Source organism: Schistocerca nitens, chromosome 7, assembly GCF_023898315.1.
Source record: "Schistocerca nitens isolate TAMUIC-IGC-003100 chromosome 7, iqSchNite1.1, whole genome shotgun sequence".
In the NCBI taxonomy this organism is placed as follows: domain Eukaryota; kingdom Metazoa; phylum Arthropoda; class Insecta; order Orthoptera; family Acrididae; genus Schistocerca; species Schistocerca nitens.
In genome coordinates this window covers 385,701,365-385,726,194 of record NC_064620.1, presented here as the reverse complement: position 1 = coordinate 385,726,194, position 24,830 = coordinate 385,701,365, and the positions used below count along the sequence as shown (strand labels likewise).

General features: G+C 42.5%; 1 protein-coding gene across 1 annotated transcript in view; it reads right to left on the bottom strand.

The window, feature by feature from the left end:
* Positions 1-24,830, bottom strand: part of LOC126195254 (uncharacterized) — a 273,114-nt gene that overhangs the window by 200,614 nt on the left and 47,670 nt on the right. The window contains exon 3 of the mRNA XM_049933780.1: positions 17,186-17,267. The gene's annotated coding sequence lies outside the window, so the exon portion shown is untranslated. The remainder of the gene's footprint in view (positions 1-17,185; positions 17,268-24,830) is intronic.

The following is a 24,830-nucleotide window of genomic DNA, read 5'->3' as shown; positions in this document are numbered from 1 at the left end:
TGAAAGGTTCCAAGGTTTTCCAACATTGGGTGGCACTTAAGCCCTCACAGAGCAACACATCTGACCCATATTACTGAATGGCACTCTTCAGTCTACCAAGGAACGAGTTGCCTCTGGTTGCAGCTGGAGGACTTTGGGATGGAGACATCAGTGGCATCATGGATTACTCGTGGTCCACCCACTCCTGGATGCTGACATGATGTTCAAACACATCCAGCTTGCTGAACAGTGTCCAGATGGCTTTGCTGATCATCCACCATGGCGACATCCTTTCAGGGAGAGTTCCACCCAGTGATGATCCAGGGTTGTAAGCGGTGACTAAAATGAAGGTCATCAAAGACTTCCCAAAGAAAAGAGTCCACAAGAACTGGAGAGCAGAAAGAGATGTTGATGGTTGAGGATGACCCAGTAGCAGCACAAAAATTTATGGGAGCACCCGTGTTGAGGAGGCACAGCTCATGAGAAGACATGAGGCTCTCCAAAATCCAACTTCGGGGGCAAGTAGAGGTGGAGTCTCAGAATATGAGATGGACAATGAAGTTTCCCGGTAGGAGAAATGATCAGGGGAGTTGCTCTATAAGATCTGTGAGAGCCTCAGAATCTTTTGCAATTTGTGGAGGTAAATACAATTTATAAACAGAAATCCTCTGAGACACATGAATTTCAATTGCAACTGCTTGTAGATTAGCAGAGCAGAGGAGTGGTGCATGTTACTAACAAACACACGAGCCCTCCCTTTGCTCTGTCCTCAGTCAGATCATCCTTGCAGTGGATATAATAGCCCCATACTAAAGGTCATTAAACAGCTTAATATACATTTTCAGCAAACACAAGCACAGGGGGCATTCCTGTGATAAGGGTTTTAATTCCTCCACATGTGTCCTGAACCCGTTTGTGTTCCACTGTAGTATAGGAGCTATTTATCACTTTCACCCTGTCTTTCCACCAGGGAAGGGAGCCCACAATGGGTGGAGGCTCAGTCTTGGGGCAAAATGAGTGCCCCAGGCTGACATCAAGGTCCATTGGCTCTGAAGATGAATCAAGGGAAACATCAGAAAGAGTGAAATCAAAATTGTGAGACATTTTTTCTGTGTCCATCAGCAGCTGATGCTTAGCCTTTGATTTTTTGACCTGGGAAGGCTTTGGAGCCACCACCATGGCAGTGATAATGGCAGCACTGAACAGTGGACCAGACTGAATCTTGCTGCATTGTCAGGAACCACTCACTGCCTTTTCTGCTGCTCTGAGGGTGCATATGGGCTTCAAAATAACTGCAGCAGTACAAGTGCATTGACAAACACAGGTAGTAGTACTGACACCAGCAACCTCATTTCGTGTAGTAACATTGTATTTCTGAACAGGATTTTTATGTGTTGAGGCAAAAAATACATCTTTTTGTCCTCACCAAATGGAATGGGCTTCATAGCTATTCAAGATAGATGCTGCAGTCCCTACTTCAGACGTGGTGGTCCCCTGAGCAATTCACACAATTCAAAGGAGATGAACAAATAACTTCTTCATGGGTGGCCTCACCACATGTGCTACATGTGGTTTCTCCCTTACATCCTAAGATGGTATGTCCAAAGAGCTGGCAATTAAAACAGCACATTGGATTTTGAACTTAGAGCCACACACTTAAATAAAGGAAACCTGCCTTGATATGCTTTGTGTGTTTGTGCTACTGAATGTAAAGATAAAGGAGTCAGGTTTCACCAGATCCCTGTCCCACCTTTTCATGGTATTCTGTGCATCAACAACAACTTCTCTGGTCCAGTCCACTATTAGTTCTTCTTTGGGAATGTCCACCAGATCTCTGCACATCACAACACCTTTGCTGTAGTTTATGGTGTTGTGTAGCTCAGTTTTGATTGAATATTTCCCAAGGCACTGAGCTTTATGGAGATTCTTTACTTGGAAACTAGAGGTTTCTACCAACATCATCCCATTACACAATCACTTGACAGATTTTAAAGAGCCAGCAATGTCCTCTAAATCTTTTTTACATATTGAAAGGTAAAACATTCTCAAAGCTGCCTTCTTTCCTTTTAACTATTAAAGGTATATTATGACTAGCAGCATGCTTTCTGTTACTTGATACAAATATGTCTTAATTAATTACTGACTCAGGAGGACAGACTAAATGAGCCCTCTTGTTGGACTGGATGTTGGTAGCAACCAGGGGCCCAGCCATTCCACTGGAAGGTGGAAGAGAAAATTTTGATGGTTTCATCTCAGTCCAACAAGCAGATAGGGGAACTGAGAGTCTACCAAGACAAATCCACATGACAACTGGTGTGACAGTTTCCCCAGAGGTTGCCTGCTAATGGAAGTTCCATCTCAATAACAATGCAGCTCACTGGCTAAAAACACACCTTGAGACTGAATGTCTACTTACAGGTTTTTACCACACTCCTGATCTGGGCAGTCAAGCCAGGAGCCCCATACACTGAAGCACACAATGTTCCACTACTTTGATGTACAGTGATTGCCCAAGCATGCCCAGAGCTTAAGGTGACAGAGGACTGGAGGCACTTACCAGTCCCCAACTCAGTAAGTCCAGGGTCGCCAAGCCTGAGATTGATCAGAACTGAATTCATACAATTCAGATTTATAAGTAATCAACAAATAGTAGCAATATTATGAAAAAGAAAGTTGCTATTCACCACATAGTGGAGATGCTGAGTCACATATAGGCACAACAAAAAGACAGTCACAAATAAAGCTTTCGGCCATTAAACTTTTTGTTGTACCTATCTGCATCTCAGCATTTGCACTATATGGTGATGAGGCAACAGTCGACTGCCAGTAACTTCACCGGGGAAGCGCAGAGTAAACGGTCTTTGGAGACTCGAGCTTCTTTGGCAGTCCCGTCTGCGACTTGACTAGTGATACACGTGTCGTGAAATTGTGCATTGTTTTTCTTGTGTTTCTGTAAATATATGAACCATAATAAAAGTGTCTTATCGTAATAAGTTGGAGTTTTCAGTGCATGGTCTGTCACTATAGCCATAAAAACCCACATTGGTGACCCCGAGTTGCGAAAATACGTTGCAGTCGCTCGCTGTGTATCACCGGTTTCGCGCCAATAGACAATGTCGCAGCCTCCAGTTTTTACGGCAGTGCATGACTCTGCAACCGCAAAATGGACATTTGACTGTGAAGTGCAACACTTCACCCCGTCTGCCACTAATACACCAGGAATGTTCGTATCTCCCGTGTTTGCCTCGCCTGGCCGGACGACTCTAACCTCCGCCAGCATACCACACCAGGCACTGTACACATCGTCACGGACACCTTCTACGGCATTCTACACTCGACAGAATGCCCCTTCAGCACAGGACCCCAGAAACCCCCAGATTCTACCGCACAACATGGACCACGCGACTGGCCAGTTTCTGGGTCCATATGCACGGCCGCCATTTAACGTTCCCCCCTTCACACCAGTCGAAGGGACACACGCGCCAACCGTGCCGGACCATTTATACGCCTATCCATCCTGCCACCCCGCACACACCTCGGGCAACGCACCTGCCGTGGTTCCACCCCGTCACTCGGCGCTCAATCGCGATCTCATGCCTCTGCTCGAGATTTCGGCTGCACCGGCAGTTGGCCCGCCCGCGCCTGCTGCGCCGTGCTTGTCATGTGCCCATACAGATTCCGTGCCTACAAGGACTGGATACCACGTCTCACCTACACAGCTAACAGACGTTCAACGCAACACATCGCCTACCACTGAGGCACATTTCGCACCAGTGAACACCGTGCAGAATCCCCGTGCGTTTCGTGCCTCTCCTACAGCCCTGCAAACACTGGCCCCTGGCCGTTTTCCGAAGCTGCCGCCGTTACAACCGGACAACCCAGTGACGTGGCTTACCTTGGTGGACAACATGCTGGACATACACGGTATTGCAGACGACAGCACCCGTTTTGTGTGTTTAGTGAACCACCTGCACGACCACCCTGATCTCATCAGTGACTTATTGCTGAACCCACCTAAGAGCAACAAATATGCCTCTGCTCGCGCATTACTTATCGAACGCCTCTCTCGTCCGCTGGCTGATACTATTCACAACATAATTTACGACGAGACTTTAGGTGACAGAACACCCTCACAGCTGTGGCGACACTTGCGTGCACAGGTGGGTACTGAGATCCTGCCGAACTTAGCGCTCTGAGCATTGTGGTTGGTGAAGCTACCGCAAGAACTACAGTTACATTTGCTTCCACATACTGCAGCGTCACTCGAGGATAAACTATGGCTGGCGGACCAGTCATACGCCATTATTCGACACAACCACCTTCCCCTGCGCAGCACAGTGCCTAACACCACCGAGGTTGGTAACCCTGTGGGTATACTTCCACCGTCGGGCGGTAGAGGCTGGGCGCGTGCGTATCGTGGACAGCTCATGGAGCAGCAGCCACCTAGCAGCCAAGACCGGGAACCGCCACCCCAACCGGGCTAGTGCCTGACCGCCCCGCCTTCCCCCCACCTGACGCTTCGGCTGGCGGGACGAGTACAGCCGACTCACGCATATGCTGGTTTCACACCACTTTCAGGGATGCCGCTCGCAACTGCCATCCACCCTGCGCATTCCCAAACGCCGCACACGGGCCGCAGTAGGCGCCACGGCCCGCGGATACAGGCAGGGGCGCCCACAGACATTGCATTCTGTCAGATCCCCCACCCCACGAGGACGTTTGTACGCCTTGGATATAGGTTCGCGCTGGTATTTTCTTGTCGATACCGGAGCAGACGTTAGTTTCATACCTCCCACATTTTCTGTAAAGGACACGACACCAACCAAACTGTCCCTTCGAGCAGCAAATAAGTTGACACTTCGTGTCGAGGGTTTGGCCAAGTTACCTATTGAACTCATACCTGGTAAACAGTTCACTTGGTCCTTCTATGTGGCTGATGTCGAAGATCCAGTATTAGGCATCGACTTCCTTTTCCACTTCGGACTGTCTCCAGATTTTCAGTCAGCCACATTATTGCACCACGCCTCGTCCACGCACATTGCATGTTCAGTCGCCTCTTCGACCCCCCTCCCCCTCAGCTGCCCGATGAGCTGGACACAGCTCCCATCAAGTGCTCTTCATTGGCGGACAGCCTCACAATTTCCACTGCCCATCTAAAGCCCGAACGCCCTGCAGTCAACAATCTCCGTGCTCACAACGCCGAACGGACATGTACCAGATCATCGGCTATGCAAGCCCTCACCGAGACACAACGCCTCATACAAAGCCTGCCAACGCCGCCACCATCTGACACCGGAGATGCACCTCATGGAACTTTGTCACTACTGAAGCAGACAGCTTCCATGGCACATCAGGTTAGTGACTGTTGTGTGCTACCAATCCCCGTTCACGACGGCCCCCGAATGAGTTCACCAGCCAAGCTGAACGCTATCACGAATGGCACGACACACAAAATTGTCACGACAGATGGGCTTCCAGTGCGCCATAAAGCGCGCCGACCGCCACCACATAAACTACACCTTGCTAAAGCCGCAGTGGAGGAACTTCTAAGGACAGGCATTGTTCGCCCATCAGACAGTAACTGGTCCTCCCCCATACATTTAGTTCCCAAAAAGGATGGCACTGTGCACCTCTACAGTGACTATCGTCACCTCAACGAGTGGATGGTATTAGACAATTACCCGATACCTCACATACAAGACTTTGCGCAAGTACTTAGCAGAGCACGCATCTTCAGTGTCTTGGACTGTCGAAGGCATATTTACAGATACCAACGGAACAGAGTGACATCCCAAAGACACCAGTAATCACACATTTTGGCCTGTACGAATTTTGTTACATGCCTTATGGTCTCAAAAACAGGGCCCAAACTTGGCAGCGTTTTATAGACTCACTTCTTTTTAACTGCACATATTGCTATGCATACCTCGATGACATACTAATTTTCTTCCCCTCTGACAGGGAACATGAACTCAACCTGGCCACGATACAGGACTTATTGACATGTAACGGAGTCGAGATCAATAATGACAAGTCACAACTCCGCTGCACCGCTGTCACTTTTCTGGGGTACACCGTCTCCTCGGATGGTATATGCCCCCCACAGGAGTGGGTTGACTGCATTCGTGAGCTACCCCTCCCAGTGTCGTTTCGTGAATTACACCGGTTTTTAGGAACTGTCAATTTCTACCATCGTAACCTGCTGATAGCGGCAGCAATTCCAGCCTCTTTGACTGATGCATTGGCTGGGAAACAAACCTCAGGCAGTCGCCGAGTACCGTGGTCTGACAACATGGTGAGAGCTTTTGAAGACCTTAAATCAGTGTTAGCACGAGGTGTCACTCTCGCCCATCCTTTGCCAGATGCCCGCATCTCGATTACAGCGGATGCAAGTGATTTCACAGTCGATGCAGTCCTACAACAGCATGTCAATGACATGACTCAACCACTCCGGTTTTTTTCCAAAAAATTATCTACAGCTCAATGTAAATGGTCAGCATTCGACAGAGAATTGCTTGCAGTTTATGAAGCTGTAAAATATTTCTGCACAGACATTGAAGGAAGCAATATAACAATTTTCACGGACCACCACCCGCTCACAGAGGCTATCCGTAACCCTGCTACTGACCTTCCCCCATGTAGGTTCTGGCAAATGGACTTAATTTGTCCATACACAACAGACATCCGTTACATTCGAGGGTCAGAAAATGTGGTGGCTGACTACCTATCACGTATCACTGCAATTTCATCACCCATTAATTTTGATGAATTGGCCCACTTACAGGACAGTGACACTGAATTGCACAACCTCCAACAGGACCCAGATACTTCCCTTCAGATCGTATCGTGCAACCTACCGGGCTCGGCCAAGCCACTGTGGTGTGATACATCCATGAGCACCGCTTGGCCTATTGTTCCCCTGCACTGCGTCGCCAAGTGTTCACTACTTTACATAACCTGGCACATCCTGGTGCTAAGGCTACTACACGCCTGGTTACAGAACGCTTTGTGTGGCCAGGTGTGAAGAGGGATTGTCGTACTTGGGCTCGTGCTTGTTTACAGTGTCAGTGCAGCAAAGTCGGCAGGCACACACAACCCAGTCTAGGTAAATTCGACATCCTGAAAGGCTGCTTCCGTCATGTACATGTGGATCTCGTGGGACCATTACCCGTGTCGGATGGTTTCAGGTATATCCTGTCTGGCATTGATCGCGTTACACGTTGGGTGGAGACAATCCCCCTGCAGGACATCACAGCAGATTCCGTAGCACGCGCATATGTATCCTCCTGGATAGCTCGATTTGGCTGTCCTACATCCATCACCACCGACCAGGGAAGACAGTTTGAATCTCTGCTGTTTAACAAACTCTGCATCCTCTGTGGGGTGGATAGATTCCACACTACGGCTTACCACCCCCAGAGCAATGGACTGGTCAAGCGGTGGCACAGAACGCTGAAAGCAGCACTCATGTGCCACGGTGGTGAGTGGTGCAATGCCCTTCCCTGGGTTATACTAGGAATACGCACGGCTTACAAGACAGACCTCCAGGCTTCACTCGCAGAGCTCCTGTATGGCGAGACCCTAGTCCTCCCTGCAGAGTTCGTCAACGACGAAGCAATCACCGACCTATCCGATCTCCCCTTGCTAGTTGAACGGGTCCGGACACACATGGCCGCAATCCGCATGCCTCCTCCATGGCCACATACCCACCCTCGGGTGTTCAGGCATGCGGCACTGCACTCTTGTGAGTTCGTTATGTTACAGGATGACACAGTCAAAGCGGCATTACAGCCACCCTACTCTGGCCTACATCGAGTAGTGGATCGCATGGACAATACTATGGACATTCTCGTCAGTGGTCGCCGGCAGACAGTTTCGCTCCAACGTGTGAAACCAGCCTGGATGATCGAAGAATCTGTAACACACACCCCGCCGAGTCGAGTGTTCTTCCATCAGATGGTGATGACCCTGATCCCACACAGACTACCCACCCTCCTGCGCCCCATCATGATCGTATGTGCACCGAGCCTACACCTGAGGGCAACTCAGCGGTTGCGTATGATGATATTCTACCCTCATTCCAAACAGGCACTGCGTGTAACAATCCACAACCTCAGGCCCAACCTCATGTTACGTGTGACATTACACCGTCCCAAGTGTTGGTACCCAATACCTCCACAGAGTGTTCCAATGTTTCTCCTGAACTACGTTACTTTTCGCCCCCACCCCCCCTAGTGCACCCTACATCCACTGTCGACGAAATTTGCATCGCAATCAATGCCTCTGAGTGCCAATGCAACGAGCTTTCCTTGCAGCTCCACGAGTGATCTATCTTCGTCCTCCTCATAGGGGACACTTCACGTGGGTCCACACCCATGTCACACATCACCATTCTGCGCACAGTCCCTATCCCAAATGGGGTGGATACGGCTGGCATAACTGCAACGTTCAGCACCGATGGGATGCTCAAGATTCGCATGCCCCTCTCCGCCGGTACTGCAATGACCTCTCCTGTGCCTGTCCAGTTCACGCGCGCAGGTCGACCAGTCCGCCCCCCCACCGGATGGCGGACTACACGAGTGCTAGTCGAGCCTGCACAGATAGTATGGACACAGCACACGCTGCTATCAACCAGCGAGCATCCCACAATGCCATTACACAGGAAGACACCCACCATGTCCTTCCCCCAGTGCTCCGCACTCCCGGGGTGGGGGGCTCTGTGGCGACAGTCGACTGCCAGTAACTTCACCGGCGAAGTGCAGAGTAAACAGTCTTTGGAGACTCGAGCTTCTTTGGCAGTCCCGTCTGCAACTTGACTAGTGATACACGTCTCATGAAATTGTGCATTGTTTTTCTTGTGTTTCTGCAAATATACGAACCGTAATAAAAGTGTCTTATCATAATAAGTTGGAGTTTTCGGTGCGTGGTCCGTCACTATAGCCATAAAAACCCACAGTGAGTAGCAACTTTCCTTTTCATAATATTGTTGTATTTCATCCTGGATTTTCCACTTTTCAACAAATAGCAGAAGCGGTCTGAGGTGTCTCTAGCTGTTGAAGGATATTTCCAAAAGCTAACTGGTTTTCATTCTTTTTTGTGTGTGTTTTGGTGCCTCCATGCTTCTGCAACACATCCGTCAAGTGGTCACCTCCACTCCTAAATTTTTACATCCTACTATAACTTTTCTACCATATAGATAACATATACTACTTATATAGATAATATATAACTGCCATATAGATAACATCCTCAATCCAGCATACCGCCTTCCTAGATAATGATCTTCTCCTCTTTGATGGCATCATCTGTACTTCTGTCCACATTAAATCCATCAACCACCAACAGTACCTGCATTTTGACAGCTATCATCCCTTTCACGCCAAAAATCCCTCCCATATAGACTGGCCACTTGGGGATAGCGTATATCCAGTGACAAAAATTCCCTTTCTAAGTATGCTGAGGGTCTCACCTAGGCCTTCACAGACAGGCACTATCCCTCACACCTAGTCCACAAACAGATCCCCCATCCCATTTCCCAATCCTCTCACCACCCCCAATAACCAGCCACAAAGGAGTGTCCCCTTCATCACCCAGTACCACCTCGCACTGGAACAACTAAAACACATGCTTCGCTAGGGCTTTGATTACCTATCACTATGCTCGGAAATGAGAGACACCCTGTCCAAGATACTTCCCACCCCTCCTAAAGTGGTTTCTGTCTCCCACCCAACCTCCACAACACCCTAATCCATCCCTATGCCACTCCCAATCCCAACCCCTTGCCACAAGGATCATATCCCCACGGAAGACCCAGGTGCAATAATTGCCCAATCCATCAACCCAGCACTTCCTATTCCAGTCCTGTCACAGATTTATCCTGACCCATCAGAGACCAGACTGTCTGTGAAAGCAGTATGTCACTTACAAGCTCTGCAGCAACCATTGCACAGGTTTTTATATTGGTATGACTATCGACCATCTGTAGCTAGGATGGTTGGCCAACTCCAAACTGTGGCCAAAAGCAAAGTAGACCACCCTATGCCACAACATGGAGCTGAACATACTCCATTTGATTTCAATGGCTGTTTCACTACCTGAGCCATCTGGATCCTTCCCTCCATCACTGACTTTTCTGAACTGCACAGTTGGGAGACATCCTTACAACACATTCTCTGCTCCTGTAATTATCCCAGCCTCAGCCTACAGTAACATACCATCCTCACACCCTTCACAGTTTCCACCCCCTCCATCCTATCATCTCCACCCCATTCTCGTTTTCCATTCTATTTATTTGCAGCCCTCTGCAAATGCATTTTCCCCTCTTTCGCCACTCCTTTTTTGCTCCTTTTTTCCAACTTTCTGCCCCACAACCTCCTGACATTGTGCCTGTTGGCAGTCTAGTCCCTGCATGCTGCACCAGACCGCATTTGTCTCTCTCCCCACCCACTAGTGCCCTTCCCCTTCTCTGCCCCCTCCAGATTGCTGTTTGCATCCCACATGATGTGGCGTTCCAGCCCGAGATACTGGAGATGTCGTCATGTATAAGTGAGGTGTGCTTTACTGATGAAAGCTGTGGCCCCAAGCTTTATTTGAGTGTCTTTTAATTGTGCCTGTCAGCAGCTTGACATGACTCCTTTATGTTAAGTAGCAATCTGTCTTTTCCTACAATGTTGACGTATTTCTTTCTTGTTAGACAACCCATTATGAAAGGCAAAGTGAGAAACTGTTAACATTGTACTCACAGAGAGATGGCTAAGTAAGAAATATAGGTTATTTATCACATTTTGTGTGTGAGTGAGACTTATTGGATTCACAAAAGATGGTAATAACATTCATTACTTGTATAACTGTGACTGTAGGAAAAAGGAGGCCTAAAAAAGGCAACTGGTGGTTAACCAATGTTTTCTATCTTCCCAAACAGTTATGAAATGCAGGAAGGAAGGAGTTGGGTTTATTATTTGGTTGAGTTGCCTCTTTTCATTTTGACAGATGTAGAAGTAGCATCAGGTATGCACCAGGAAGTGTGATGAGACCCTTGTTGTCCAAGTTGTATATTACTGACCTTGCAAACAATATGGATAGTAACCTCAGACTTTCTGTAGGTGATGCAGTTATCTACACTGTGGTACTGTTTGACAAATTCTGCACAAATATTCCCTCAGATAATGACATTATTTCAAATTGTTGTATGTTGTATGTTAACCAGGGGCCTAGAAACGATGGACAGGCTCCGTGCCCGCCGCAGCTGCAGTCCACTTCACTCCTCCGCTGCCCCACACCAAACCACTCTTTCAGGGTTATTGTGCAGTTTGGCCCCCACTGGACCTGCCCCCCCCCCCCCTTCTAGGGAATGTCTTACACCAGACTAGTGTAACCCCTATGTTTGCATGGTAGAGTAATGGTTGCGTACGCGTACGTGGAGAACTTGTTTGCACAGCTATCGCCGACATAGTGTAGCTGAGGCAGAATAAGGGAAACCAGCCCACATTCACCGAGGCAGATTGGGAAACTGCCTAAAAACCATCCACAGGCTGGCTGGCACACCAAACCTCGACACAACTCTGCCCAGCGGATTTGTGCCGGGGACCAGGTACGCCTTCCCAATCTGGAAAGCAATGCGTTAGACTGCACGACTAACCGGGCGGCCTGATTTAAATTGGTTCAAGGCCTGGCACTTGAGTCAGATGTTCAGAAATGTAAAACAGTACATTTCACAAAGTGAAAAAAACATTGTCTCATATGACTAAAACATCATTGAATCAATTGACTCATACAAACACCTGGATGTAAGAATTTTTAGGTATGCAAAATAAAATCACCACATAGGTTCAGTCACAGGTAAATCAAGTTGCATACTTCAGTTCACTGGTAGAATACAAGAGAAATACAATCAGCTACAAGGGAGATTGCTTGCAAAAATACACTTCTGCAACGCATCATAGAATACCGCTCAAGTGTGTGACACCCATACCAAATATGACAAGCAAGGGATATTAAGTACATACAAAGAAGGGCTGTATAGAAGATCACAGATTTGTTTCATCCATGGAAGACCATCACACAGTTGCTGAAGAAACTGAACTAGCAGGAACAAAGATAGATAAACACAATCTGTTCTGTGACAAAATTTCAAGTCACAGTGTTCAGTGATGAGCCTAGGAATACATTACAATCCCCTATGCATCATTCACATAGGAGTTTCAAAGACAAAGTCAGACAAATTACAGCACATGCAAAGGAGTCCAAGCAATCATTTCCACTGCATTCCATAAGTGAAAGGAACAGAAAGGAGCCCTAATAATTAGTAAAATGCAATGTACTCTCTGCAGTACACTACACAGTGATTTGCACAGTATGTAACTAGATGTATATATAAATAGGTGTTTCTACTGCATACTCCTATCTTCCAGAATACACATCTTAACTCATTGTCTGGTTTCAAAAGTAATTCATGGGGGCATTACCAAGTCAGTTCAAGATATTAATGGTTTGAACATAGTACCATCATAATTAAAAGGGTTACTTATTTTTAGTGAGGTAATGATACTTATAATCTAGCAGATGATTTGGTAATGCTGAAGTCTAACAATGGAGTATGCAAAGTCCATCTAAATAAGTGTAATCAATCTGCTTTCAAGTGTCCTTTGTCCCCTTGTTTTCATTTATTGTTAGGAAGAACTCATTGAATGTAGTTGTGAATGATTTGAATTTAATAGCATCCAAAATTGTTACTGCATTCGGGGACCTGAACAACATTTACATTACTAAGTTTATTCATTTCATGCCTGATAATGCTCCAAAATGCCTTACCTTTCCCTTAGAATTTTAAATTTTTGGTGTGTAGCACATGGTTATTGTCTTTTTGATGACATGGTTAAGAATTTCATACTATGCTTGTAGAGCCATTTCAATTCTTGATTAGAACTTTTCCTCTGCTTTAAACAAAGCTCTCTCTTACGATGTGTGGGAGGGTAAGATTACAACCTACAACAATTTCTAACATATTTATCACTTCTTAATTGCTGCAGAACATGTGAGCTGTAATGGCTCATTAAATAAGGCCATTAATTTACTACAATGATGCGACCACAAGATATAAGGCTCAATTTGTGTAGCTCCAGGTAGTATTACTGAAGTTAAAAATATAATCAAGACCTTAAAAAATGAAAATCCTGTATGTGTTAACAACATTTCATCCATAATTATAAATCACTGTAGCGGTTATATAGGCTGAGTCATAAAACATAACACACCTTGTATTTCATGAATCATATTGGAACATGGTTTTTGGTAAATTTTAGATTGTCGATGGGCACATATTTTTTTGATTGGTTACTGTTTTTAGTGCTGGTATCAATGGATATATTGAAGCAAGTACATTTTTCTAAATGAAACAGTCTATTTTTTATAACTGCATTTGATACCTCTTGAGAAGACAGTATCCTGATATGGCTTTTGGTAATATTGACATTGAAACCTGTCAAAAAAGATTTAAGAAATGTCCTAGAATTTGAGAGCATGGTCACTGGAATTGGTATTAGTGATGCAAACATCACCAAGCACAGCTCTCATGCTACATTGTGCAGAATGTCAACACATTTGTCTGTTTACTTGTCTGCACTGCAGGCTGTAAAAACAGTTCAGCTGGGCTATCTATCCGAACTGCCAGTGTCTGATGTGCCAGGCAGCTGCATCAGTTATTAAGATACCAGTGAAGACAGGCTGTCTGAACATTAAAAAGAGGACAAGAAAGAAGACTGCAACTGACAGAGAACATGAAAAAGCTGTTCAGGCTGTCACACTAATTAATTTGCACAGTGGTATGAGAAATATTGCCAAGGAATGTGGAATCAGCCAGACAAGCTCACTCACATTCTGCATCAATGGAATGTCCATCATTCTGCATCAAAGGAATGTCTGTCATTCTGCATCAACGGAATGTCCATCACTATCATCTGCACTCTATGACCATGATTTTGAACATCATACAGGATTTAGCAAGTTTGTCCTTCAGCATTTTAGAGGTGACCCTATGTGTTTGCAGTGTGCACTCTTTACGATGAAGCAATGTTTACTAGCCACACTAATGTAAATTTGCATAACATGCACTACTCAGCAGCCAAAAATCTACATTGGCTTCAAGAAGTGCAACATCAGTGGCCATTGAGAATAAACATATGGTGTGGCATCATAGTAAATTACATTGTGAGACCTTACTTCATCTCAGGTGTTATAAATGGGCTTTCATAAACACACACTCTCTGTTGAACATTCTGCTGGTTCTTCTAGAAGTGGTACCAGTGTATATTCAGGAGTGTACATGGATGCAACATGATGGCTATCCAGCTTACTCAACCTATGATGCAACACAAATACTGATTGAGAACTTTCCTGGACATTGGATAGAACAAAATTCTGTTGTCAAATGGCCTGTGAGATCTCCTCCTAATTTTAATCCTTTTGATTTCTTTCTTTGCGAAGCATTCAAAGATGCAGTCTATGACAAAGCCCCAGCTATGCCAGATGATATGTGTCATCAAATCACCAGTGCATGCATGCTCTACCACATCATTTGCTGTAATTACATCTTTTCATCATTCTTTTGAACAGCAATCACAAATGTGCCTTTCAGTCCATAATCAACAGTTTCAACATATGCTTAAACAAAAGAATAGCCAATTTTACGGAAGATAAAATTTATGTCATGTGATTTGGGTGGTTATCAAATCATTGTTAGTAAATTCTTTATTTCATTTTCACCAAGATATTTTTAATAAAACATTTAGTTCAACGAATGTATCCCATGAGATATAATTTAGAGCAGTGTAGGTAGTGACAGTTCTCCGACAGCATGTATTTTATCTCTAAGACACAAACAGCCACATACAGGAAAAGATAGGTCAGATCTTCCTTCTAGCATTTAGATATTTTAATACAGTAGTTACTTCTTGTGACATATAAGGCCTCTTCATTTTTGAAGAATGAACAGTTCATTTCTCCATTTCAGCTCACATAAATCTGGGAGGATACTCATATGCGAAATAGTTTTCCCAAGCCCTTTGTGATAAGCTAGATTCAAGCCTATGTCACATTTCCACATACAACATTTTTAACTGAACCTGCATCTAGGTCATAAGTTGGTTTAGGGGGAAATAAAGCTTTATCATAGCACAGGCCTACCTCATGGTATTCAACTATGCAGCATAATCCAAGACACCTGCTTGGCAGTGTCTTCACCACAAATGCTATTTCTGGCCACTGTGCAATCATATTCTAGGATATTTCTCGAATTTTTTCTATGTGAGATTTCAACATCAGTATTAACAAATGCTGTATCAATGTAATTGCCTTCTCAGGAGCTATAGAATTCAATTATAAAAAGTATATGTTACCAGTTAAGAAAACATAATGCTTCAATAACTCCACTGATACCCGCACTAGAAACATTAATCAAACCAAAACGTACATGCCCCTCAATGCTCTAACATCTGCTGAAAACTGCATTTCCATATGTGTAACCATTCACAAAATAAAAGGGGTTTTACGTCTTATGTAATTCAGCCTGTATATGTCAGGTACTGTGTCACATTTCCAATGAATCTTAGCAGCTAAGTGTTGCCCCAGAGAGATTAAAGTTTGCTATAGTAAAACCACTTTTTAAGAAGGGTGACAAAACTAATGTATCCAACTACCATCCAATGTCTCTGCAAAGCTGCTTCTCAAAAATATTAGAGAAATTTATATCTAAAAACAAAGATGATGTAACTTACCAAACGAAAGCATTGGTATATTAATAGACACACAAACAAACACAAACACACACAAAATTCAAGCTTTCACAACCCACGGTTGCTTCATCAGGTTGCGAAAGCTTGGATTTTGTGTGTGTGTTTGTATTTGTTTGTGTGTCTATCAACTTACCAATGCTTTCGTTTGGTAAGTTACATCATCTTTGTTTTTAGATATATTTTTCCCACGTGGAATGTTTCCCTCTATTATATTCATATTAGAGAAATTGATGTATATAAGGACTGTGGACCAGAACACTCACCACATTCTTATTCAGATTATTTATTAATTATTCAACATTATTACATGAAGTAGACTTTATCAGTTCACTAAATGTATTAGTTTTATAATGTATATTTTTACATATTTAAGTTGATATTGGGTATTTCTAAAATCTCTTCTGATGAATAGAATGGGTTAGTTAACAAGAAGCTGTGTATACTTTGTTTGGAATGCTTGAGACATGTTTAAACAATTTGTTATATATTTTAATTGCCATGTCCTTATGATTGTTGTTAGTTTTTGCTAATCTATTTTGTGGCAAGAGTATAGAAGTACAGATTCTTATTTTGTAGTCATGCCTTTGATTTGTTACACCTAAATTTGGTAGTTCGGCAAGTATATAGTTAACACTATCAAGAATATACGGATTAATAACTGTTAATATTCTATATTTAATGAACAATGCTTTATGATGTATCCTATTATCTTTCTTTGCCTTTACTCTTATTGCTTTATTCTGGATCACCAGAAGTTTACTTATTTTTTTGGTATTTCTCCAGAGTATTAACCCATACCTTAAAATACAATTAAAAAAGGAAAGTAAACTGCCCTTACAAATTCAAATGTCACACAGCACATCAGTCTCTTTAGCAGGTACATAACTTTTGACAGCCTAACCACTATGTGTTTAACATGAGAGTTCCATGTTAGTTTATTGTCAAGTATGATACTTAAAAATTTCAGATTTTGTTTATCTATTTTTACAGTCTTCAATAGAGTGAACCACATATTCTGGGTTTTTTCCTCATTTAATAGTAGACCATTTGCATTAAACCTTGATACTGAATTTTCTTTTGCCAAATTCATACTGCTAATATAGTTATCAAATACATGGTTTACATACAGAAAAGTTGTATGAACTGCATACATCTACATCTTTACATCTATGTTTCCTGGTAAGTTGTTCATGTGTACAAGGAACAGAAGTGGTCCTAATTTAGATCCATGGATGTTCATCCTGAACCTCAAGTGTGTTTTACAGATGACTTCCTGAGCTCACCACTTGCTTCCTTTTATTAATGAATCATTTGATGAGTTTCAAGGTTTTGCCACATATTCCATAGCACACAAGCTTAAGGACCAAAACAGAGTGGTTTACACAGTGAAAGGCCTTGCTCAAATCACATAAGGTTACCTGTACATGAGTATTGTCCTCTAATGCTGCTAAAATGTCCCTCACTAAGAGTTCTATGGCGTGTATAGTTGACTCTGCTTTCCTGTAACCAAATTGTGATGCACTTAACATATCATTTAGTTCTAAGTACTCATACATCTGCTGATACATTATGCTTTTAAGGACTTTAGCTAGTACTGGAATTAGTGAAATTAGCCTGTAGTTTGGTGGATCAGATTTGCTTCCCTTCTTAAAGACTGGAGTCACCTTGGATCATTTGAGAGGATCAGGAAAGACGCCTTCTATGAGAGAAAAGTTTATATAATATGTAAATGTTGCTGCAATGTAATGTATTATTTCTTTCACTAGATTGTTTTACAAATTAAAAATATCTGTACTATATCAATTTTTCATCTCTTTGACAATTTCGAGAACTTCATTTTGGCATATCTCTTTGAAGCATTTCAATGAAGGTCTGGCCTCATGATGATTTAGGTTTGTGCTCTTCAGGTAATCTATATATGTTAATTGGGTTTACTAATCAACTTTTTGATTTCATCAGCACAGCTTACAAAATATTTGTTGAACATATCTGCTGGTATTGGAGCTGTCTTATCAAATTTTCTGAATTCACCCTTAACAGTACTAGTTACTAACCAGCCTGTTTTGAACTAGTTCTTACTATTTTTTATGAAATTAGTGTTTTATCTTTGTGCAGCCAATTGCAGCTCTTTCTTATACAGTTTCTTAGTGATTAGTTTGATGTCTTTAATCTCATTAGAATTATTCACTTTGCCAAGGCACTTTAACAACAGTAGCTTATTTTTTAAATTCTCCAACTATCTAGTGTACCCCAATTTACCCTTTCTTGTTTCATGATATTTCTAGCTATTTAACATATGTATTAAGTAGCTGTGGTAGGTTTCACAAACTGTTTGGGCACTCAAATCACATCTTTGAACTAATTTTTTCCAGTTAGTTGTGCTCAGCTGATGTGTTAATTTTCTGATTTTTTTCTGTTAGTATTAATGCATTAGAGTTTGATAAGTTTTGTACAGCCTTATTCCCTTTTATAAAATGTCTTAATGCTACTGTTAAAATTGAGTGGTCTGAGGAATCAAATTCCTTTATACTGGTGACGTACATGTCACAAGCACAGACAACAAAAGTATTATCTAAGCCCACTTTTAGTCTTGTCAGTTCTGAGTTTACGTGATGGAAGTTGTGCTGCCTTAACATATTCAGTAACTTATTTACACTGGGTTCGTTACATGTTACAACAAAACTTGAATTAAAGTCTCCCCCAATTATAGTTACATATTATTTCCACTTTGTTATGTAGCAGAGTACACTATCTAAACTATCTAAAAAACTCAGAATGAGATTTTCACTCTGCAGTGGAGTGTGCGCTGATATGAAACTTCCTGGCAGATTAAAACTGTGTGCCTGACCGAGACTCGCACACTCTGCTGCAGAGTGAAAATCTCATTCTGGAAACATCCCCCAGGCTGTGGCTAAGCCATGTCTCCGCAATATCCTTTCTTTCAGGAGTGCTAGTTCTTCAAGGTTCGCAGGAGAGCTTCTGTAAAGTTTGGAAGGTAGGAGACGAGGTACTGGCAGAAGTAAAGCTGTGAGTACCGGGCGTGAGTCGTGCTTCGGTAGCTCAAATGGTAGAGCACTTGCCCGCGAAAGGCAACAGGTCCCAAGTTCGAGTCTCGGTCGGGCACACAGTTTTAATCTGCCAGGAAGTTTCATATCTAAAAAACTTTTTTCTCTGAGTCAGGGAAGTGGTAAATATGTGCTAAGATGAGTTTCATTACATCACATATGATTCCAGTAGTTTCAAAGCGTTTCTCTATACATGCTCAATTAAGATCTAGTGTTCTAAACTCTATGTCATTTGCAACATAGATAACAGTATAATAACTATGATAATGGGGTCTGCAAAAACAGTTTCCACATTCATAACCTACTGGTACATAGTATTCTATTTGTCCTGGTTTAAGCCAATGTTCAGATAAACATAGAAAAGAATACTTATTTTGTGACATCCTCAACAAAACCCAATTTGGACCAGGGTATTTTCCTGTAACATATGAAATTCTTAGGTCAATTAATAACAATATGTCACCTACTGGAATTTTCTATGACTTGCAAAGAACTTTGATTGTGTGGATCACAACATGCTCTTAGGGTAGGCCGATTTTTGTGGTTTGAATGGTAGCACCAGGGGGTGGATTGAATCATATCTACACAATTGAAAGCAGAAATTAATCCTTGATAGTACTGAAGGCTGTTCTGCTTCATCTGACTGTGGAACATAAAAATGTGGAATGCCATAAAGCTCTGTTTTTGGACCTTTTCTGTTTCTTACCTTCATCAACAATCTCCCTCTTTGTACAAACATTGAAAGTAAATTTACTCTATTTCCTGATGACATTACTAGTCTGCTTGAAAGCCAACCAGCAATTGAACTATAAAATAAATGTAATGCTGTACTTGTAGACATCTTACACTGGTTTAAGTCAAATGGATTAACTCTAAATATTGAAAAAACTCATTCTATGCAATTTCACACATCTCAACAAGAAAATGAAGTAATCCACTTGAACTGTGATAACCAAAATACATTATTTTGCGAATTTGCAAAGTTTGTGCACATTCTAATTGATGGCAAATTAAATTGGTCCAGACATATTCTACACCTTTCAAAAGGACTCAGTGTGACAACATTTGCTCTGCATCTCATTAACCCTGTTGATGATATGGGTGCTATCAAAGCTGCATATTTTGGCTGTTTTCACTCTATCATGCCATATGGTATAATTTTTTGGGGTATTCAGCTATTAGCCAAAAAATCTTCATTGCACAAAAGAGAGCAGTTAGAATCATGACATTCTTGCAAAAGCCTGTTCCATAAGCTCCAAATACCAATGACGTAATAACCATTCTTTCTTTACATATAATTGTGCAGACCGTGACCACAATACAAGGTCTAAAAAATGATTCACATGGTGTTCTAAAACATCTAAGTCTTGCACAAAAAGGTGTTCAATATTCTGTCACAAAAGTTTTCAGTTCTCTTCTGCCAGATATTAAAGTCGACATTAAAGACCCACCTGGATTTAAATCTAAATTAAGAAACTATCTTATGGATAAGTCATTTTTTTCTCTTGGGTATATGAAGGTTAACCTGTGATTTCTTCTTGTAAGCTAGTACTGCCATTTGTATTTATGTTTTGAGACTTTCAATTTCTAATATGCTAACCATTACTTGCATTCCCCATAAAAATATATTTTTCTTTTTGTACCTTAAGATGTTCTCAGTAGTGTACATGATTTTCTTCTACACTGTTAATTGTGTCTATATAATATGCACAAGTGACTCATTCCACATCCTTGTGATTCATCACAATATGGATCCACAGAATTTGAAATAAATAAATAAATAACTTTTACAAGGTTATTGGACATGTTTCCCGGGTTCTCGGGTGTCCAGCCCGATGCGATCGTTGAAGTCCCATGACATTTCGGCAAATAACCTTTCCGCCATCATCAGGTGGTTCCTATGGAATGGTCTGTCTGCTCATTGTCAGTGTTATTTATGTCTGTCAGTCGGGCTTCGATTCCCTGTGCCGATGGTCCGATTGCGGCCGCCGAACTTCTGGTTGCAGCAGCCGACATTCCGTTTGCGAGCGCTGAGACTTCAATTGCGGCCGCCAACAATCCGTCTGCGAGTGCTGACCCAGGTCCACGCCCACCCCGGCATCGTGCCAGGTGGAGGAAGATGCAGAATCCCTTGGAGTGTCCTCTGCAGCTGTCGCAGAAGTGTCTTGTGTCTGCTTGGGGCGTGACTCCTTGATGGAATTAAGTAATGGTTGCCATGCCTTGCTTAGTTGAAAACCTGTGTCTCATTTTATGAGATTGTCCATTACGTGAATTTCAATGGCCTTCTTGAAGATGCTGTCCCAGTAGAAACTGGTAGGGACCAGAAACTTGGTCTCTTTGTATTTCGCATTGTGTCCAGTTTCCAAGCAGTGTTCTGCCAGTGCTGGTTTGGTGGCCTGGCCTAGGCGCATGTGGTGTTAGTGTTCTTTGAGGGGTCGTCAACTGTTTGGATTGTTTGACCGATGTAGGATTTGCCGCAACCACATGGAATATTATATACACCCGCTTTCTTGAGGCCAAATCCATCTTTCACTGACCCCAGTAGGGCCCGTATCTCGGATGGTGGTCTGAAGACTGTGTCAATTTTGTGTTGTTTTAGCAGTCTCCCAATTTTTGATCTCACATTGCCTGCATATGGTAGAAAGGCAAGGCTTGTTTCCTCATCTTTAGACTGTTCTTCATCTGGGTTTCTGCAGTGTTTCAGTCGTCTGAGGGCTGTCTGAATCTGCCTTTTGCTGTATCCATTCTTGTGAAACACATTTTCTAGGTGTTTGGGTTCTTTATGCAGACTTTGTTTGTCCGATATCGAGTATGCCCTATGAACCAGTGTGTTGAGCATCTGTTGAGTTTTGCAGCATGGTGGCAACTCAAGGCATGTAGATTATAGGTTCGTATGTGTAGGCTTGCGGTATACGTTATGACCCAGCATGCCATTTGATCTCCGCTCTATGAGTACATCAAGAAAGAGTAATTTCCCTTCCTTCTCAATCTCCATGGTGAACCGTATGTTGTCATGGATGGAATTTAGATGTTCTAAAAATGTCTGTAGATGATCAGATCCATGGGGCCAAATGACAAACGTGTCGTCCATGTATTGGTAAAAACACACAGGTTTCTGTTCGGCCACTTGAAGTGCCTCCTCTCTGAAACTCTCCATAAATAAGTTGGCTACCACTGGTGAGAGAGGGCTCCCCATAGCCACACCAGAATGTCAGCGACTGCACCTATAAGTTCGGCGGCTGCAATCGGACCGTCGGCACAGGGAATCGAAGCTCGACTGACGGACATAAATAACACTGACAATGAGCAGACAGACCATTCCATCAGAACTACCTGATGATGGCAGGAAGGTTATTCACCGAAATATCATGGGACTTCAACGATCGCATCTGGCTGGACACCTGAGAGCGCTGAAAACAACGAATACGCTGGGAAAGCCTCTGATCACAGATATTGGACATGTCTGTGATCATGATTTAAGAAGAATAAAACAACATAATCCATATCTTAGGTGAGTCATTAAAATGATGAGACTATTGCTGTAGAACATTTTATTTCAAAAACATACATATTTAGTTATTGTCGCCCTCAATATGCCTCACTCCTCCATTACTACAATGTTCCATGCAACTTTTCCATTAATGGAAACAGTGTCGGAAGCCTTCCTCTATGAACTTCTTGATGATGAGAGCAACTTTTTCTTTCACTGCTTCAATAGAGTGAGATTTTGCTCCTTTTAATGCAGATTTGGTGACTAGATAAAAGTCACATCGTGCTAGGTCAGGTGAATAAGGTGGGTGGTATAACACTGGAATCATGTACCTTGTTAAAATTATCTTAACAGACAATGCAGTATGAGCCAGTGTATTGTCTTGATGCAGGTGCCATAACATGTTCTTCCATGATACATGTCTCTTTTCTTATTTTCTCATGGAATTGAGCAAACACCTCAAGATAGTAATGATGATTAATAGTTTTGCCTTCAGGAACCCAGTGAGGATAACACAATCCTATTAACATAAAAAATAATCATCTCTTTGAATCTTGATTTACTAACCTGAGCTTTTTTTTCACTCTCAGTGAATTTTGGTCCTCCCAACGCATTAACTGGTGCTTTGATTCTGGATCATAAGTAAAAAACCAAAGTTTGTCACATGTTATCACTATTTCCAAGAAATTGGGGTCATTTTCAGTGGTATTTGAAGTGTCAATATGAACATATTCACAAACTTCTTTTTGTTCACACACGAGAATTTTCAGCACCAGTTTCAAACACACTTTTCTCGTAATAAATTGGTTATGTAAAATTTGCCTTACACATTTTTTTTAATTCCTACGATTTCAGCCCTCAATCAAATACTCAACTGATAGTCAGACCAAATCAGATTACCTACTTCTTTTATTTTCATCTGTTTTTGATGTTGAAGGGTCTTTGATGTCTTCTCAGCCATCTTTCAAATGCTTGAACCACTCAAAAAACCGCCTACATGATTAACAGTCTTTGCCATGCGCTTGTTTTGCTGAAAGATGGGTTTCAGTAGCAGTTTTCCCAAATTTCATGTGAAACTTTGTGCCAATTTGTTGCCTTATTATTATCTTTATAATTTTTTTCTGAAAAAACAAAGTAACAGCTCATACACAAATGAAGGCCACAGCCACAATGATTTGTTTTCAGACACCAGAGATGCCACATTTGACTGAGAGGGCTTCCTGTTTCATGTCCATTGTCTGCTCAAATCTGGTAGATGCATATTTACTCTGTGACAATATCAGTCCCATTTTCTTACAGTCACACCTTGTATACTGGCATTTACATCTTTAGTGGTCTAGTTTGACAAGGATAGGATAGGTTGTCAGCCATTTGACTGAGGTAATTCAGGGAAATTAGGATGGCTAGATGAAGACTGGAGCCTCCAACATCCTCAATATAAAACCAGTCTCTTTAAGACAATGCTACCTCCTTTAGTTTATCCCTAATCTCCTATTAGTTTTACACAGTTATTAAATTATGTAAAAGGCTAGTGATACACTTTTCATTCATTTCTCACTCCCAATGACTGCACACACTATACATATGGTTACATAAAATAACGCTACACACACTATCAGCTGAAGCGCCAAAGAAACTGGTATAGGCCTGCGTATTCAAATACAGAGATATGTGAACAGGAAGAATAAGGTGCTGAGGTCGGCGATGCTTATATAAGACAACAAATGTCTGGCACAGATTTAAATGAGTTTGAACATGTTGTTATGGTCGGCATGCGAGAGATGAGACACAGCATCTCTGAGGCAGCGATGATGTGAGGATTTTCCCAATGACCATTTCATGAGTGTACTTTGAATATCAGGAATCTGGTTAACCATCAAATCTCTGACATCACTGTAACCAGCAAACAATCCTGCAAGAATGGGAATGAAGAGAATCATTATGTGTGACAGAAGTGCAACCCTTCTGCAAATTGCTACAGATTTCAATGCTGTGCTGTCAACAAGTCTCAGCATGTTGTAACATACACCTGATTTATTTCCTCGTTGATTGTCCTCGGTGTTGACATACTGCATTGCTATACTGGCTGAAAAATAGAGGGGTGGAAGTTTAATCCTGACTATGTAAATGATATGGCCAACAGTTGCACAGATGCGTTTCACTGTTCTTTACTTTCACCATTCACAATCCCCCAATAACACACAGTTAAAGGGCCAGTTAACTATTGTTTCACTTTCAATAAGCCTCATTAATAGGTTGCAGACAAACATCCACATACTGCTACAATAGTTTACTGTTGAACCTCTACGATCAGTAAAAGCCCAACCACATATTTCACAGTCTTTCAAATAAATTGAACAGACACTCTCATTGCTTTAACATACGGCCTATTGATGTAACACTTATTTCATGGTTAAGTTGATGTATTGTTGTTGTTCTAATCAAGACAGGTTTCTTGTCTGAAACTTGGCTGTCAGGACCAAAAATTGAGCCCTTATATATCATCAC